This window comes from Xiphophorus maculatus, chromosome 14 (assembly GCF_002775205.1).
Source record: "Xiphophorus maculatus strain JP 163 A chromosome 14, X_maculatus-5.0-male, whole genome shotgun sequence".
NCBI lineage: Eukaryota > Metazoa > Chordata > Actinopteri > Cyprinodontiformes > Poeciliidae > Xiphophorus > Xiphophorus maculatus.
Window position 1 is genome coordinate 19,993,450 of NC_036456.1, and position 18,152 is coordinate 20,011,601.

The window sequence follows — 18,152 nt, forward strand, 5'->3', positions numbered from 1 at the left end:
GAACACCACGTCTCTGGTCAAGAGGGCACAGAAACGCTTGTATTCCCTGTGGAGGATGAGAAGAGCACACCTGCCCCCGCCCATCCTCAAGACGTTCTACAGAAGCACCATAGAGAGCATTCTGACCAGCTGCCTCTCTGTGTGGTGTGGAGGCTGCAGCACCTCCGACTGGAAGAACGTGAGGAGAGTGGTGCGGACAGCAGAGAGGATCATCGGGGCCCCCCTTCCCTCCATTCAGGACATTTCATCCCAGCGCTGTGTGTCCCAAGGCCGAAACGTCGTCAGTGACCCCTCACACCCCCACCATGGACTGTTTTCCCTGCTGCCCTCTGGAAAGAGGTTCCGCAGCATCCGGTGCAGGTCCACCAGGTTCCGAAACAGCTTTTTCCCACTTGCCATCAGACTGCTGAACTCTTAACTGGACTGCACTCAAAAACTGGTCTCCACTTCATACCTTGCACATGTACATAGCTAAATAACTTCTATTTTACTGTCAGTCCTGCACTTTATATTTTATATTCATATTTATATTCATGTTTTATACTGTATTTTATTTTATTCTGGAGTAACCTCACAACATTGGAACCTCAAAACATTGTCCTGAGCCGTATGCAACGAAATTTCGTTCTGTATACACCCTGTGCATGCAAAATGACAATAAAGTCAGTCTAAGTCTAAGTCTAAGTCCTTAGGTCACGAGAATCGCCTACCTAGGGTTTTTTTAACCCACCTCACACAGATGACAGGTGAGGCCTGTCCCGTATTCTGTCACAAACTCATAGTCAGCATGAGAGACTCGGACAGATGGCAGGAGCCCTTTCCCGCGCAGATCCCGAGCTGATAATCGATGAAAGTTTGAAAATTTGTTTTCCGGAGACATAGAGTTTCCTTGCACGCCATGTGTGTTGACCATTAGGTCATGAGAATCGCCTACCTAGGGGTTTTTAGCCCGCCTCACACAGATGACAGGTGAGGCCTGTCCCGTATTCTGTTTTTAAAGCCGGACACACACGCACAAACACCAAATGGCTTAGTGAGACCGGAGGTAACTACAACATTCTATTTAAATATACTATATTATTATATTTTTCTCGATTATCTAACACTTATTGTTTTTCATACTTTAATTGTACTATTTTTAAAACACATAGAGGTCTGAAGGTGTGGGAATAACAGTTGGCGTAACAGTTGTTTTTTTGGGGGGGGCGGGGACCGGATATTAATAGCAATTGATTAGGGTCATAAATCACTCATCAATCAAACTCCGATTAAATTTTGACAGTAGGGTACCTATTACGTCTCTCTGTTGAGCATTTTTTACCGTTAATGTATTGCCTTAATTGCTATGTTTAATAGTGCAGACAGTTTTGGGTTCTGACATGAGCCATATGGGCAACCACCCAGGACGCTATATTTTAAGGGATAGCAGGACACCTCTGAGGATTGTGGCACAGAGATGGAAGCAAAGCAGAATGAAAAAGAGTTTGAGTTGATAATGATACTGGTTAAATTTATTTCAGCTCTACTGTAAGTATTTGATATCTATGTGTTTTTATGGGAATGTGGATTTTTCAGATCAATTTGAGATGCAATTTTTATAGGTGCACTTAATTTTATTGTGTCATGTAGCGCGTGTGCTGGTCTTGGTCTTGACTTGGTCTGGGGTTAGGTGGTCTTGACTACAACACTGCTACGTGGCTAATTGGTTGCATGTCCTCCCCCACCCATCTTCTTTCCATCCCCTTTCTGTTGGATTTCTTTCAAAATAAATGTAGTGGCAAAAAAGTGAAGTTCATGCTATTTTAGGACAGGAGACAAGATGTTTCCATCCCTGAGATTATGATGCATAGAATCACATATCTAAGGATACACTGTCACAGAGAGTAAACACAATAAAAACATGCTTTATCTGTTTCATTGTTCATTCAAATGGCACATTTCTGATGTATTAAAATTAAATATGATAGGTACATTTAATGATATTGTATTAGCGATTAGGTAATGATGTCATGTTGGGTTCTAGTTTTCTTGCCCACATGCAGAACACCACAGGAGAAACAGATAATCAGTTAAAGATATTTTATTGAAGATTCGGGGAAGATGGATGGAGGGAAACAGTTCCTGGGGAGCAGCTCTCGGAGAAGACGGCACACTATGAAGACAGTAGAGAGGTGGTGAGTTCAAGGGCGTCGGAAAAAGAAGATAGGAAATAATAAACGGACTGATCTTACTTGTGGGACTGACGATCTTGGTCCGGGAGGGTATCACTGCTGGGTCGGGTTCAGATCTGACAGATGGGTTCTCTTTGGGTCCAGTTCCCAGGGAAGCCAACTCGGTTGAGCTGATCCGGAAGGAGCGATAGAGGCTGCTGTGGAGGGCGGACTGGTAAGTTCTGGCGGATTGGAGACAGAGAAGCGGTCCGATTGCCAAGCGGTGTTTCCAGGAGCTGTTCGGTCCTCCGAATGTGGGAAACGGGGAAGGAACTCGGGCAACCAGTGGGTAAGTTCCACGGCGTCACGAGGAGGTAGGTTCCAGAAAACCAGGGGAAAAATCCTCTCACGAAGGAACTCAGGGTCTCAAGAATGGCACCTGAAGACGAAGAACAACAACAGGAATTACTCAGGAGGTTTCTCAAGGAATCAACTAGGAGCTTACGCTGGAGGGCTCTGACTACCATTGCTGGCAAACACTCAGGCGTCGGAGAACTGGCAGTCAGCTTCTCTTGAGCTCCAGAATTGATGAGGGGAACAGGAGACCGGCACACCCCACCAGGAGGAGCAGCCTCTGGCACTTTCTTGTGGATGGATTTTGAAACAACAAAAGAAAAAAAACCACAAATAAAAACCCCAAAACCCAGGTTCCCAACAAATGCATTCAGCAAGTACTTGTACTTTTAAAAGCCGGTACAATTTATTTTTACTCAAGTAAAAAAGTTAATGTTGTACTTTTATTAGAGTACCTTTTTGTCTGTGTATTTGTACTTTTACTTAAGTACATTTTTTGAGTACTCTCTCCACCACTGCCAGTTTGTCTTAGGAACTTTGCAATCTCAAATTTAAAAAGCTCCCAAATTTATTTTCAGTATTAGCTTTGTCAAAAAAATAAGAGATTGTTTGGGAGATTTTTGTTGTACTGAGTCTAACTTAAGTGAAGAGTTGTTTAGGATCCAGTAGGCTTTCCTATTCTGTGAATGGTTACCAGACAGATTTATCTAAATATATATTGCTTTATGATCTGTGAGCAGAGTGGGAAGAATATCGACAATGATGTTATTGGCTTTTAAGGAGTCAGATACTAACCAGTAGTCAATAGAAGACTGTTGGACCATATGTGTCAAACTCAAGGCCCGCAGGTCACATCAGGCCTGGCTTGCAATTATATCCAACCAGCAAGATCATTATATTATTGTTACTAATGGCCCGGCGATATGAAATGCTGGTAACACAAAAACTACAGATCCCAAAATGAAGCCTAGGCGCAAATTCAAACTGGAAGACTCTTCCCCCCCACTCCCCCACCGGGACCTGCTAATTGAAGTGACCCGCCTACAGATGTCGGCCTGTCAACGCTGGACCAAGCCTCGTCACGTCCAATCACCGTCCAAGTCCCAGCTGATAAGGACCTTCACCCACGGTGTCCTTTGCTCTCCAGCCGAGCTCAACCTGTTCAGCCGCACGCCTCAGCTCTCAGTCAGCCATCTCACCAGATCCTTTTCTTCGTGATTGGTCGTCCTTCCACCTCTAGAACCATAGGCTGCCCCCTCCCCACTATAGAACAGATTTACACTTCCAGGCTCCACAAGAAAGTTTTGGACATTTTAAATGACTCTTCATACCCTGGCCATGGTCTCTTCCAGCTGCTGCCATCAGGCAAGAGATACAGAGCAAAAAAACCAGGACAAATCGCCTAAAAAACAGTTTTTACCCGATGGCAATCATGTGGACTGTGTTCCGTGCCTCCATTGTCGAGGCGGCCGGTCGGAGCTGTGGCCGCAAGGTTGTCGGTGCCTGTCGCGGCGGCAACCCTCGTACCCGTTGGTGGACACCTTCGGTGAGGGATGCCGTCAGGCTGAAGAAAGAGTCCTACCGGGCCTTTTTGGCCTGTGGGACTCCGGAAGCAGCTGATGGGTACCGGCAGGCGAAGCGGCATGCGGCTCAGGTGGTTGCTGAGGCAAAAACTCGGGCGTGGGAGGAGTTTGGAGAGGCCATGGAGAAAGACTTCCGTACGGCTTCGAAGCAATTCTGGTCCACCATCCGGCGTCTCAGGGGGGAAGCATTACGGCACCAACACTGTTTATAGTGGGGATGGTGTGTTGCTGACCTCGACTCGGGACGTTGTGGGCCGGTGGGCAGAGTACTTCGAAGACCTCCTCAATCCCACCAACATGCCTTCTATTGAAGAAGCTGAGCCTGGGGACTCTGGGTTGGGCTCTCCAATCTCTGGGGACGAGGTCGCCGAGGTGGTTAAAAAGCTCCTCGGTGGCAAGGCTCCGGGGGTGGATGAGATCCGCCCGGAGTTCCTTAAGGCTCTGGATGTTGTAGGGTTGTGTTGGCTGACGCGACTCTGCAATATCGCATTGACATCGGGGGCAGTTCCCCTGGATTGGCAGACCGGGGTGGTGGTCCCCCTGTTCAAAAAGGGGGACCGGAGGGTGTGCTCCAATTATAGAGGGGTCACACTCTTAAGCCTCCCTGGCAAGGTCTACTCAGGGGTCCTGGAGAGGAGGGTCCGTCGGATAGTCGAACCTTGGATCCAGGAAGAGCAGTGTGGTTTTCGTCCTGGTCGTGGAACACTGGACCAGCTCTACACCCTCGGCAGGGTCCTGGAGGGTGCATGGGAGTTCGCCCAACCAGTCTACATGTGTTTTGTGGACTTGGAGAAGGCGTTCGACCGTGTCCCTCGGGGAGCCCTGTGGGGGGTTCTCCGGGAGTATGGGGTACCGGGCCCTTTAATACGGGCTGTCAGGTCCCTGTATGACCGGTGTCAGAGTCTGGTCCGCATTGCCGGCAGTAAGTCGGGCTCGTTTCCGGTGAGAGTTGGACTCCGCCAGGGCTGCCCTTGGTCACCGATTCTGTTCATTACTTTCATGGACAGAATTTCTAGGCGCAGCCAAGGTGTTGAGGGGATCCGATTTGGTGGCCTTAGGATCTCATCTCTGCTTTTTGCAGATGATGTGGTCCTTTTGGCTTCATCAGATTGTGATCTGCAGCTCTCGCTGGAGCGATTCGCAGCCGAGTGTGAAGCGGCCAGGATGGGGATCAGTGCCTCCAAATCCGAGGCCATGGTCTTGAGCCGGAAAAGGGTAGAGTGCCTTCTCCGGGTCAAGGGGGGTGTCCTGCCCCAGGTGGAGGAGTTCAAGTATCTCAGGATCTTGTTCACGAATGAGGGAAGACGGGAGCGGGAGATCGACAGGCGGATTGGCGCAGCGTCTGCTGTCAAGCGGGCGCTGTACCGGTCCGTCGTGGTGAAGAGAGAGCTGAGCCAAAAAGCGAAGCTCTCGATTTACCGGTCGATCTACGTTCCCACCCTCATCTATGATCATGAGCTTTGGGTCATGACCGAAAGAACGAGATCGCGGATACAAGCGGCCGAAATGGGTTTTCTCCGTAGGGTGGCTGGGCTCTCCCTTAGAGATAGGGTGAGAAGCTCAGTCATCCGGGAGGGACTCAGAGTAGAGCCGCTGCTCCTTCACATCGAGAGGAGCCAGTTGAGGTGGCTCGGGCATCTGGTCAGGATGCCTCCTGGACGCCTCCCTGGTGAGGTGTTCCGGGCACGTCCCACCGGGAGGAGGCCCCGGGGAAGACCCAGGACACGCTGGAGGGACTATGTCTCTCGGCTGGCCTGGGAACGCCTCGGGATTCCCCCGGAAGAGCTAGAAGAAGTGGCTGGGGAGAGGGAAGTCTGGGCCTCCCTTCTGAAGTTGCTACCCCCGCGATCCGACCTCGGATAAGCGGAAGAAGATGGATGGATGGATGGATGGATAGAAAATTGTTCAGGAATTATACCTTATTTTGTTCTGTTGATTTTGTGTGTGACTTTTGGCAGGACTCAATCTTTTGGGGTGCTGACTGTAGAGAAGCAAAACTGAGGTTTGTAAAAATAACATTTCCTGCTCTATTACTGGATGCAAGTCTCTTTGAAGAATTTAAGGAGAGATAATGGAAGAGACTTCAGACTTCACAGCTATCCGTGAAGTCTTATCTCAGGATTTTACTGTGCCCGGGATGGCCGGGGGACCACAGGGGGTCAGGACGCCCTTTTGTGGTGTCAGAGAACAGATGGCTTTTTGATCTTGCCATAAATTAGGGGAAGTTCTCTGAGTGCTTAAGGGAGTTTCCAGTTGGTCAACTAGAGGAACGCCTTGAGTCGCTAATGTGTGGTCTGTCAGGTTTTAAAAATGGGCCGACAATCGGCAGTAAGATCGTGTGCGCTGGGCTTTACACTAAGGAAATGAGGAAGGGGGAGCCTATGGAGAGCACTGGAGTTGAGCCTTTTTTCATTCGGTGTCATCAACAGAAAGAGAAAAAGGCCGGAATAATTAAAATGACGTTGATAGTTTTAATTTATCGTACGATTAATTGATTTACCGTTTATCGCGACAGGCCTAGGTAGAACTAAACCAAACGACAGACAAGATGGCAGATAAGACGAGGACACAACAAGGAACACAGGTGGGATTAAATACGCAGGTGGGTAATCAGGAGAAACAAGGGACAGCAGGTGACAATCAAGAGTGGACAGGACAACACGGAGACTCAATTAACTGAAAATGACAAAAAACCTAAATTAACACAGAGAAAAAAACCAAGGTTCTGGGAGGAGGCAGGAGCGGAAGGCGGAAGAAGAAGCAAGTGAATGTAGCAAACAAACGAAGGCAGTAGGATTTAGAAGCCATGTAGCAACATGGCTTCTACATCAGGAGGAAATAGTGGAAATGAGATGAAATGGATGATATCAAGATCATCATGAATGAAAAGAGCACTTAGGAAGAGACTAGAAAGGGCAAAAAGTTGGTCGGAAGAAAGTGAGGCAAGAGCATACATTAGCAAAAGGACAAAAACAAACGAACAGGCGAGTTCATGAGAACAAGATGGCTTTACTATAGAAGTTGAATTCAAAGTCGTGGTGGAATGCAAGCAAGATAGGTGATATATTCACCCGATAAAGCTGACCAAAGCAATAGAGGAAGAAATAGGGAAAATTAAAATGGCTAGAATCATGAATAACAAAAGCTTGCTAATACATGCTGTCAGTGAATCACAATAACAGAAGATAATCCAAATGAAAACCCTGATAGGGGAACGAATTAAAACATATATTCCAGGATCTTTAGCAAGGCTGAGAGGAGTAATTTCAGGATTTCCACTTGAAATGACAATAGAGGACGTGAAAAAAGAAATCAAAGGTGGAAAATAACAGATGCCACCAGGATTAAAAGTAAAAGAGACTGGGAACTTAAAGACACTATGGCAGTGATTCTACAATTTGAAAATATTATGGCAGAAAATGTCCAGCTGGGACACATGAATTACAGAGTTAGAGATTACATCCCTAAACCCCTCAGATGTTTTACTTGCCAAAGAATGGGACACATTGCAAAGGAATGTAAAGGAAAAGTGCAAGATATGTAGGTCCACGTGAATATGAAAAATGTGATATAGATGCTGAAATCAAATGTTGTAACTGCGGAGAACACAGTGTAGCATATGGTGGATGTAAAGTACAAAGGGAAGCCAGAGAAGCTCAAAGAATTTTTATAATCCATCTAAAAATCTTGATAGTGAAATGTTTAAGGAAATGGCAGGGAAACTACATAGAAGAGAATTATGGTGTGGTGATTTTAATGCCAACAATAGTCTTTGGGGTAGCAGGAAGACAGATCACAATGGTAACATAATTGAAGAAATGATGGATGAAAGGTCATTAGTTTGTCTTAATAATGGAAAAGGTACAAGAGTAAATATACATAAAAGTAGTTTTATGTCTTGATATTACATTAATATCTGACTGTCTTGTTAGTTCATGTGAATGGGATATCAATTGGGAATCTACATTACATTTGACAGTAACTCTATACAAAACTCCAACTTTTGTGGAAAATTTCTTTACTGACTTGAATGAACTTCTATCTCTCATATGTATTGATTATGATTGTTTAATAATTGTTGGTGATTTCAACATTCATGTTGACAACCCCCAAGACAGAGGGGCAAAAAAGCTCGCTAATATTTTAGAGACTTTTGGTCTAACACAACATGTCAAACAAGCAACACACACTCAAGGACACACACTGGACCTGGTTATCAGTAAGGGTGTGAATATTTCCAATGTCTCTGTAACTGATGTCGCCCTGTCGGATCAGTTCCTGTTATCTTTGAAAGTTCTTTATCTTTTAACCCACTTGGACAAACAGCAACCATCACAAAACGTTCTCTCACTGAAAACACAGCAGAAAGTTTTAATCAAATCTACTCTTCTTCCTCACCCTTAAGCTGTAATGATGTAGATAAGTTGGTAAATGATTTTCAGTCTAAAGTCTCAGATATTATTGATTCCATTGCCCCAATTAAAATGAAGGTTTTGTCTGGTAAAAAGAAATCTCCATGGAGAAATACACAAACAGTTAGATCTGCAAGACAACTCTGCCGTAGGGCGGAACGAAAATGGCGTAAAACTCAACTCCACGTTCATTACGACATCTATACAGAAAGACTGCGTAACTATCATTTAACACTAAAACATGCAAGAGAGGCTTTCTTTGCAGATGTCATAAACAAAAACATTAATAATGCTCGAGCTTTATTTGCAACAATTGACAGAATCACAAACCCTCCTGTGATGTTGCCGCCTGAATTCCAATGTATTGCCGCCTGCAACCAGTTTTCTAGGTTCTTTTCAGAGAAAATTCAAAAAATCAGAGGATTAATCTGTACATCCACTATAAAGTCAGTACCAATGCTGTGCCCAAACAAAACAAATACAGGAAAAATGACCCAATTTCAACTACTTAATTATAAAACCCTACAGGAAATTATAAGTCAACTAAGCTCCAGTTCCTGCTGTCTGGATGTTTTACCCACACAGTTCTTTAAGAAAGTCCTGCCTGTTATTGCTTCTGATCTGATCCAAATAATAAACTCATCGCTCTCATCAGGCGTTTTCCCCCAGGCTTTGAAAACAGCAGTAATCAAACCACTTATAAAAAAGAACAATCTGGGCAAATCACTAATGCAGAATTACAGGCCGACCTTTGACCTCCCATTCATCAGCAAAGTTATTGAAAAAGTTCTGTGTAAACAATTAACTAGCTTCCTAACGATAACCAACCTCTTTGACTCCTTCCAGTCTGGTTTTCGTGCTCACCACAGCACAGAGACCGCCCTTGTGAAAGTGTTCAATGACATCCATATAAATACGGACTGTGGGAGCTTTCGACACTGTTGACCAGGGCCGGATTTAGGAGGATGGGGGCCCCTGGGCTAGAGTCAAAAAATATATATATATATATATATATTGTATGTGTTTGTTTTGTTTTAGAGGATGAGCAGAAAATGACCGAACAGTAAGTTTTGACAACTTACAACTTTAATAAGCCAGTTGTCACAAACTACAAACAACTCTGAACTCTTTTCTAGAAAGACTAAACCACATGTTGGGGTTGAAACTAGAATATGATGCTTGCATCACAAAATAAAATCACTGAATAGTTATTGTTGCCTGGACTTCAACACAAACTATAAAACAGATTGAGTGCAAGAAAGTGCAATTCTCAAATATACTTTTACAAAGCAAAGCGAGTAAAACAATATTTATACAAATATCCCCAGCATTTACAAGTCCATATAAGTACAAGTGGAATATATCAAAACTCAAACTTTTTCTTTGGTTTTAAAGTTCTTGGTAAATAGTGGAGGAAATAAATGTCAAAAAAGTGCTTCTCTGCCAGTCAGACAGAACATGGATATAAACAATATCTTCTGGAAAAAAGAGATCAGGCATACTGTAGTTTTCAGAGAATATCCTGACGAATTTTTTACAGCCCCCGGTTCTCAATAAAAGCAGAGGTGGGTGCAAATGAGCAATTTTCATCTTCTAGACCAAGGTTTTTACAGAGAACATCTTGAAAAATATGAAGAATAAATAAAATATGAAGAATAATAAATGAAGAAGATATGAGGGTTTCCTTGAACCTGCATTTCCATATTTCTCTATGTGAGACGTCAGAAAAGGATCAAACTCGCTGATTAACTCCAGTATTCCCAGATAATTCCCATTATCAGTTCTTCCAAATTTGTCACTGGCTCCTCTCAGAGCCAGTCCCCTCTCTGCTAAAAACTTGACAACAGACACTGTTAGAGATTTTTTGGTATTATCATTTTATTCTTACTCTAGTTCACATTAAGTCTATAGATCTTTGTGATTTTCTGTTTAAAGTGTTCTCTTCTTTAGCTGACCTGGAGGTCACTACTGTCTGTTCAACTTTATGAGAAATAGATAACACTAAGTTTCTCAGACCTTAAATCCTTTTACAAGAACACCTCCTAATTTAGTAACTACCTGTGAGCAGTCGTATTTTGTTTTCTTGACAGTACTGACCGAGATTTGAACCGGGCTCAGACCTTTGATCAGATATCACATCTGGAACTGGGTTGTTAGATGTTTGGGTTAGAAGCTTTACGACCTCTGTTGTTTTCCTGACTGCCCCCTTGCCTGTTCTTCTTTGACAATAAAAACAGGAGTTTTTGTGAGGGCAGATCAGAACGCTCTGTGGAACTGATCGGAGGAGAGGTTTGATAGAGTGTTCTCCTTTTGCAAAAGCTCTACATAAAATTCATATACGTTGTCTGTGGTTTTTTCTTTTATTTAGGTTCGAAAGGAAAATACCTATCATTATTTGGTGCCGAAACCCGGGATCTCTCACCTCCCCCGCTGTCAGGCAGAGGAAGACGCGTTGAATCCGTGCACGGCCAGAGTCAATTGGACCTGGAAAGGAAAACCCAGGAAGCAAATTCTTCGCTGGGCCAGCGACGTATCCGACTTTGTCTGCCAACGGCGGAGTGACGAGATCCGACTGGACAACCCGAAAACTACAGAAACGTAGGTGAATTTTAAGTCATATAGGTTTGAGTCCTTGTCAAATATTAATTTGACTAAAGAAATACAGGTTTGAGTCCTTGTCAAATATTAATTTGACTAAAGAAATACAGGTTTGAGTCCTTGTCAAATATTAACATTTCAATTTGACTAAAGAATAATGAAGGGTTAGAGTCCCAGTTGACAGAGAGTTTCAACTAAAGGCAAAAGGACAGGCTCTTAGAGCCTCCTTAATTAGAGGACGCCTCTTAAGGGAAAGTCCTCACGTAGATAGAAAGTTTGTTATTTGCTGTGCTGCTATTGGTGTTTTGTTTGCTGTTTTGTTGTTGTGTGTGCATGAAGGAGTGAATGGTGTTTCTCTCTCTGGGAGTAAAACTCTCTGCCTTCGGAATTAGAATCCAAAGTGAAGAACCGCTTGGAGCTCGGCTCCAAGTAGAAGCCTGTTCTTCAGGAGGCACTGAGCGCTGACTTACAGCACTTTCTCTGAGAGAGCACGCGATACTAGTATTTTTAAGCTACAACTGCAAGTGATTTAAACAATGGGAAACACAAATTCCTGTAATTGCTCACTCGTTGAGGGCCCCGAAGGGGATGAAAAGTACATGATGTCCAGATTTCCTGGCAGCATTGTACATATAAAAAAATGGAAAAAGAAATATAAAATAGATGGGAAGCTAAAAATTGATCAATGGCAAGCAATTGTGGGAATTTTGGAGAGTAGTGTAGCAAGAAAAAAGGGGGATAAAAAGGGTTAAAAAGGAGGATGAACTAAGGTGTGCTAAATTATGGTTAAAAGCAGCCATGGACCGGAAAGAACAAATTAAAAAGGTTAAAGACAAAAGGCTAGCAGATATTGACAGGCGGAATGCCTCGGTGGGACGGGGGAGCAGGTACGGCCGACTGCTCCTCCCCCAACCGCTGCGGCAGATTCGTCTGCCCTTGTCTCAGTGTCACCAAGCTCGGTGGATAGACAGCCGAGTGCACCTTTTAATACCAGTGAGGAAGCCACTATCTTATTTGTAAGACCAGAAGATAATGAGCCCATATTTAGTGCAGTTCAAACCCCTCCTCCAAATATGCAGCCCCCACCACCCTCAGCTCCTCCAACTCTCACTCCAGCACGCGCCCCAAGTACCAAACTGACCACAGACCCAGTGTCAGTTCTCACACCTACCAAAATTTACCCTCCTCTTCCAGTCTCTCCACCCCCATTATATAATGAAGAAAATGCAGGTTCAAGTGGTCTGGGACATTCATATGATCTGAGAAAGTACAGAACTCCTCGAGTTATGTACAGTTCTGAAGGGGCAGAACAATATCCAATGATCCAGGTCCCAAATCCTAATCCTAGAGATGCCCAGTTGCCACATATTTATGTTTTTAGACCCTGGACCTTGAAAGAGGCCGAGGGAAAAACAGCAGCAGAGGAGGTCGCTATGAGCAGCCACCCCGAAACTATACCCCTCAAAAACCACAACGTCCAGATGGATGTTGGATTTGTGGTCATCCTGGCCACTGGGCAAGACATTGCCCAGAAAATAAAATAAGTCACCGGAAGGGTGGCAGATGGGAGAAAAAACAAAAGTATAACTCCTCAGCATGACTAGACTTTTTCACAACCAAACAAAACTTAACACCAGATCAAATTGATGAAATAGTGGATGTATGTGCAGCTTGGGATTGAACCAGTAATCGAAGGTTTGTTAAAAGGAGGAATCATTAAAAAGTGTTCAGATTCTCCTTGTAACACACCTATTTTTCCTGTTCAAAAGGCAAACAAAAAAGACTGGCGCATGATTCAAGATTTACGATCAGTCAATGAAGCAGTACAAACGAGAGCACCAAATGTCCCAGATCCAGATACAAATGTCTGTGGTTCTTTCTTTTATTTAGGTTCGAAAGGAAAATACCTATCAGACACAACTCTTCTCAACACTTCAGTCCAATATGAACACTCAGATTCAAATTGTTTCTGCAGTTCTGTGTCTATCCTCCCGCTGGCTGCTGCAAGTGAAACATATGTCAGCATTGCTTTTCTATGATGTTCGCTGTTTTCATGCTCTCTCATGCGTTCAGTTGCGTGCTTCCAGTCACTGAAACCAGTTTCAAAGTTTGACTGAGTATTAGCATTGCTGAAAATGCGGCATGCAAAACAAAATGCAGCTCCGGTGGATGCAGAGTAGAGCAGCCACGGTCTTACGATGTACTCACCATTTAACATCTTGCGTTTAAAGTGAGATTTGGAGAAGTGACGCTTTTGATGCTTGTACACCCGTTCTGATGCTTGAAAGCCAACATTCATATTTTGGCAGCTCTCCGGTCCTCGCTCAGCCCAGTAAGCTCGCATGGACTCGTCAATTTCCCCCCAATGCGCCGGATCGGTACTGTACGGATCCACAGTTGTCTTTCCATCTGCGGAAGAAGATCCCGCTTCCATCGACTCTGACTCCACAGACACCAGTCCAGCCACCGACTCTGACTCCACAGACGCCAGTCCAGCCACCGACTCTGACTCCACAGACGCCAGTCCAGCCACCGACTCAGTCACGGTTAAAGGTTCTGGCGGGATCTTGATAGTGAAATGTTAGCAAATGTTAGCCGGTGTTAGCATAGCTAAGGGTTTGAGGAGCAGGGGATAATGATGTTTCTGCTCCATCTCCGCTAACAGGTTTAAAAAAGCCTGTCAGTTTAGGCATTTTGTTTGTCGCCTCTTTGGCGCGATGCTCTTTTTCTTTTTCTTCTTTTCTGCGCTCCGCTGTCATATTTTCTGTTGTCCCCCATTGTAAAATAATATTCCCTTGACGCTCCTCCTCCCCAATGCGTGAGATGCGTCAAAAGTGGACCAATAACAAGCAAGCATTCAAGATGGACGTTTGCCAGAACAAATTGGAACATTTTTCATCGGTGCTGTCAAAATCATCGTAGTCATTGATTAAATTCTGACACTATCCATTCACAAAAATATAAAACATCCTTCGGGGCCCCGGATTTAAGCCCCCGGATTTAAGCCCCTGCTAAAATCCGGCCCAGCTGTTGACCATGACATATTACTGAATCGACTGGAGAGTTGGGTTGGACTCTCCGGTCCAGTGCTCAACTGGTTTGAATCTTACATAAAGAACAGGGATTTCTTTGTTTCAATTGAAAACTTTTCATCAAAGAGGTCAAAGGTCACATGTGGGGTACCCCAAGGTTCAATCCTAGGACCCCTTTTATTCAATATTGATATGCTCCCACTAGCTCAGGTTATAACAGGAAATAATATCCATAACTATGCAGATGACACACAGCTAGGCCTGTCACGATAGCAAATTTTGCTGAGCGATTAATTGTCTCAAAAAATTATTGCGATAAACGATAATATTGTCTGAAGACCTTTTTACACTGATTTAATGGAAATGACGTAATAATGCATGCGATTTCCTGTCAAAGATAGATACACTTTATTTTCAAAAGAATATTTAACACTGGAGCTGATAAACTAAATAAACAAAACAACCAAAAACAAAATGGATTCTCAGTCTCCATTAACAAAAAATGTACTTGATAAAAACTAAACAACATAAAGCCAAAGTGGAAATAAATACTGCATTCAACCTAAAGACTGCAGATTATGAAGTCTGTATACTATGTTCCCTTCAGTAATAATTAGATTTAAATAGAGAAGATGGGCACATCGACTACCTGATGCAATAATTCACACTACATGATTTTTTGCTCCTATTTTTCTCCATACAACAATCTTAGACCTTTGGTCTTTCTAAGATTGTGTGGTGTGTTACGGTAGATCCTCGTTGCCGCTCCGATCTAAATCAGGGGTTTTCCCCGACTGGGAGAGTTAACGCAGCCTGTTGAATGTGACAGGTAGCCAATCAGAAAGCGAGGATTCTCCTCCGTGTTTTCTGAGGGGAAATTACGTCGGGGAATCCCAAACAGCTGACACGGCGCAACCCGAAGTCCAGCCAACGTGGAAACAACATTAATGTTTATTCAACATGCAAAGAATATAGAAATGACAAGGGGAGGAGTTGGAGCGAAATTGCTACCGCAGTTGATAAACCCGGTAACTTTTCAGCTGTTCTTCGTTAACGTGACGTAAATAGGTTCTAATGATTTTCATTCAGTCAGGACTTTACGCTGACACTAGCCACATGCATTGCAGGTAGATTGTAGTAAAGCGTTGATTAATGCCTGGTTTTAAAATTAGTTCACTGGACTTGTAGCCATTATTCTGTGCCCATTGTTGGACACCACAGGGCAGGAACGAACCCGATCGAACCGTTATACCTAGGATTTCTGTCGGCTGTGTGGTCTGTCAGGTTTTGAAAATGGGCCGACAATCGGCCGCCAGCTCTAAGATCGTGTAGTGCGCGCTGGGCTTTACACTAAGGAAATGAGGAAGGGAGGGTCAGTGGAGAGCACCGGAGTTGAGCCTTTTTTCATTCGGTGTCATCAACAGAAAGAGAAAAAGGTCGGGAGACGATAATGCCGATAATTGAAATGACGTCGATAGTTTTAATTTATCGTACGATTAATCGATTTATCGTTTATCGCGACAGGCCTACACACAGCTCTACACTATGATGTCACCAGGTGAACTTTGACCCCATCCAATCACTGAACAGATGCTTAGAACAGATAAATGTGTGGATGTGCCAAAACTTTCTGCAGCTGAACAGAAACAAAACTGAAGTTATTATTTTTGGACCTAAAGAGGAACGATCTAGAGTCAATGCACAGTTTCAGTTATTGCAACTGAAAACCAGCGATCAGCCCGAAACCTGGGAGTAGTGATGGACTCTGACCTGAACCTCCAGAGCCACATAAAGGCAGTTACAAAGTCGGCCTTCTATCACCTGAAGAACATTTCCAGGATTAAAGGACTAATGTCTCAGCCAGATCTAGAGAAACCCATCCATGCATTCATCTTCAGTCGTATTGATTATTGCAACAGCGTCTTCACAGGTCTGTCCAACAAATCAATCAAACAGCTGCAGCTGATCCAGAATGCTGCTGCTCGTGTTCTCACTAAAACCAGGAAGATAGAGCACATAACACCAGTTTTAAAGTCCCTCCACTGGCTCCCTGTAGCTCAAAGAATAGACTTTAAAATACTGTTGTTAGTTTATAAATCACTGAATGGCTTAGCACCACAATACATTAAAGATCTGCTGTTGTTGCATCAACCTTCCAGACCTCTCAGGTCTTCCGGTTCTGGTTCTGCTCTGCATCCCCAGAACCAGAACCAAACGAGGAGAAGCAGCTTTCAGCATCTATGCACCACAAATTTGGAACAAACTTCCAGAAAACTGTAAAACAGCTGAAACACTGACTTCTTTTAAATCTCAACTAAAAACCCACCTGTTTAGAATTGTATTTGAAATGTAATCAATTACAAATTTATTGATGGAACTTGACTTAATGCTTTGTTTTGATTATTGATTCTATGTTGCATTGTGTTTCTGTGTTTGTAATGATGTAAAGCACTTTGAAATGCTTTGCTGCTGAAATGTGCTATACAAATAAAATTTGATTGATTGATTGATTGACAGTAGAGCAAAAATAATCTACACTAAACTTGCGTGTCCATCACACTCCTGATGGTAAAATGGAGGTCTTGACTCTGATCTCTATCTATATATATTTATACACCGCAGTGCTGCTGTTGAGCCTCTTCGACTCACATAAACCCCAGAATCGAACCCGTCAGAGTCCAAAAGGAAGCCCAAGAAGAAGAAAAAGTAAGCCTGCTGCAACTCCTGCACACACTTGTGAATACAAAAGTCATCGAAGACTACAACGTATTTACTTTCACTCCATAAAAAAAGAAAAAAAAACAACAATAAATAGACGTACATGAAAATGGAAGCAAATTAACTTTTTTAAATGAAGATTAGCTGAATGAAAGTCAAACTATAAATGCAGAGGAAACTGGAAGTAATAAATTAGATCAGATATTTTGCGTTGATGGCTCACTATTGACAATGCTCTACTGATTATAAATACAGTATGTTAAAACACATCAGTTCAAAAATGATGAAGAATTCATGGACATGCAAAACTGGAAAGACAGAAATGTGGAGAGTCATATATATACTGTATATACTGTAAATGCATTCTTTTATCATTAAATAATTAATAAATTTTACCTTATTTGTTTATTTTTATGCAGTTCAGAATTTATTAATTACATTTATTTCTTTAATTCAAGATTTATTTATTTGAAAGAGGACAAAAGCAGAGCATTTCTAAAGAATATATTTCTAGCTAAATAGGTCAGACAAAAGTTCACCTTTGTCTGCTCACAGAATAACCTGTGGGGCTTTTGCAAAGCTGTTAATGTAAATTAACAACTTCTCAGGGTTGCTCATCAGATTTGGGGACAAAACTTTTGACATGTTGATTATTGTTTTTACAGTAATTTTTTTAGCAGAGTGCCAACATTCAAATGTCCATATCTTCTTAATTTACTTCATTTCCATGTGCTTGGCATCATTAGAAAGCTTAAAATCCACACTTTTAGAATCTAAATAACTCAAAAAAGGTCGAAGGATAAATTGCTGGTTTTGACATTTTAGCACAACCAGTGAAGAATGCTACACATGATTTTAAAATTAAACTGAAATATTTTCAGTGCATTCCTGTTATTTGGTGCATTCATTGAAAACACATCCCTACATGTTTATAACTCAGTTTAATTAATTTGTTCCTCTGCTCAGACCAGCGAGCAGCAAATCTTACACATTGTGTTTCTGATCCATTTCTGTGTCTTGGATTCCAGATCCTTCCCACAAGATCACAGGATCTAGTACTTTCCCCCTTTTACTATTTTATCTTCCAGAATAAACACAGACATTTGACAATTATGGTTTTTTTTTGTGAGTTTCTAGACTCAAAGTCAAAACTGAACAACATATTTGGTTAATAGCACAGCCTCATTCTGCATATTAGGCAAAGATTACAGCCTGGATGTACAAAACTAGTGAAGGATTAACCTAAAATGTTTGCTGCAGTTTTATATATAATATATATAAGAAACTGACTCAGTACTTTTGGAG

At 42.9% G+C, this 18,152-nt stretch overlaps 1 protein-coding gene and 1 long non-coding RNA gene across 2 annotated transcripts in view; one reads left to right on the forward strand and one right to left on the reverse strand.

The window, feature by feature from the left end:
• The window catches only part of LOC106700238 (interferon-induced very large GTPase 1-like), a 95,805-nt gene that overhangs the window by 13,124 nt on the left and 64,529 nt on the right, over positions 1 to 18,152 (forward strand). The window lies entirely within an intron of this gene.
• On the reverse strand, positions 2,065 to 2,727 carry LOC111611140. The gene is made up of 3 exons (XR_002753903.1): positions 2,675 to 2,727; positions 2,232 to 2,589; positions 2,065 to 2,152 (listed from the first exon to the last, which is right to left on the reverse strand). It is a non-coding gene; the product is annotated as an uncharacterized LOC111611140 (long non-coding RNA).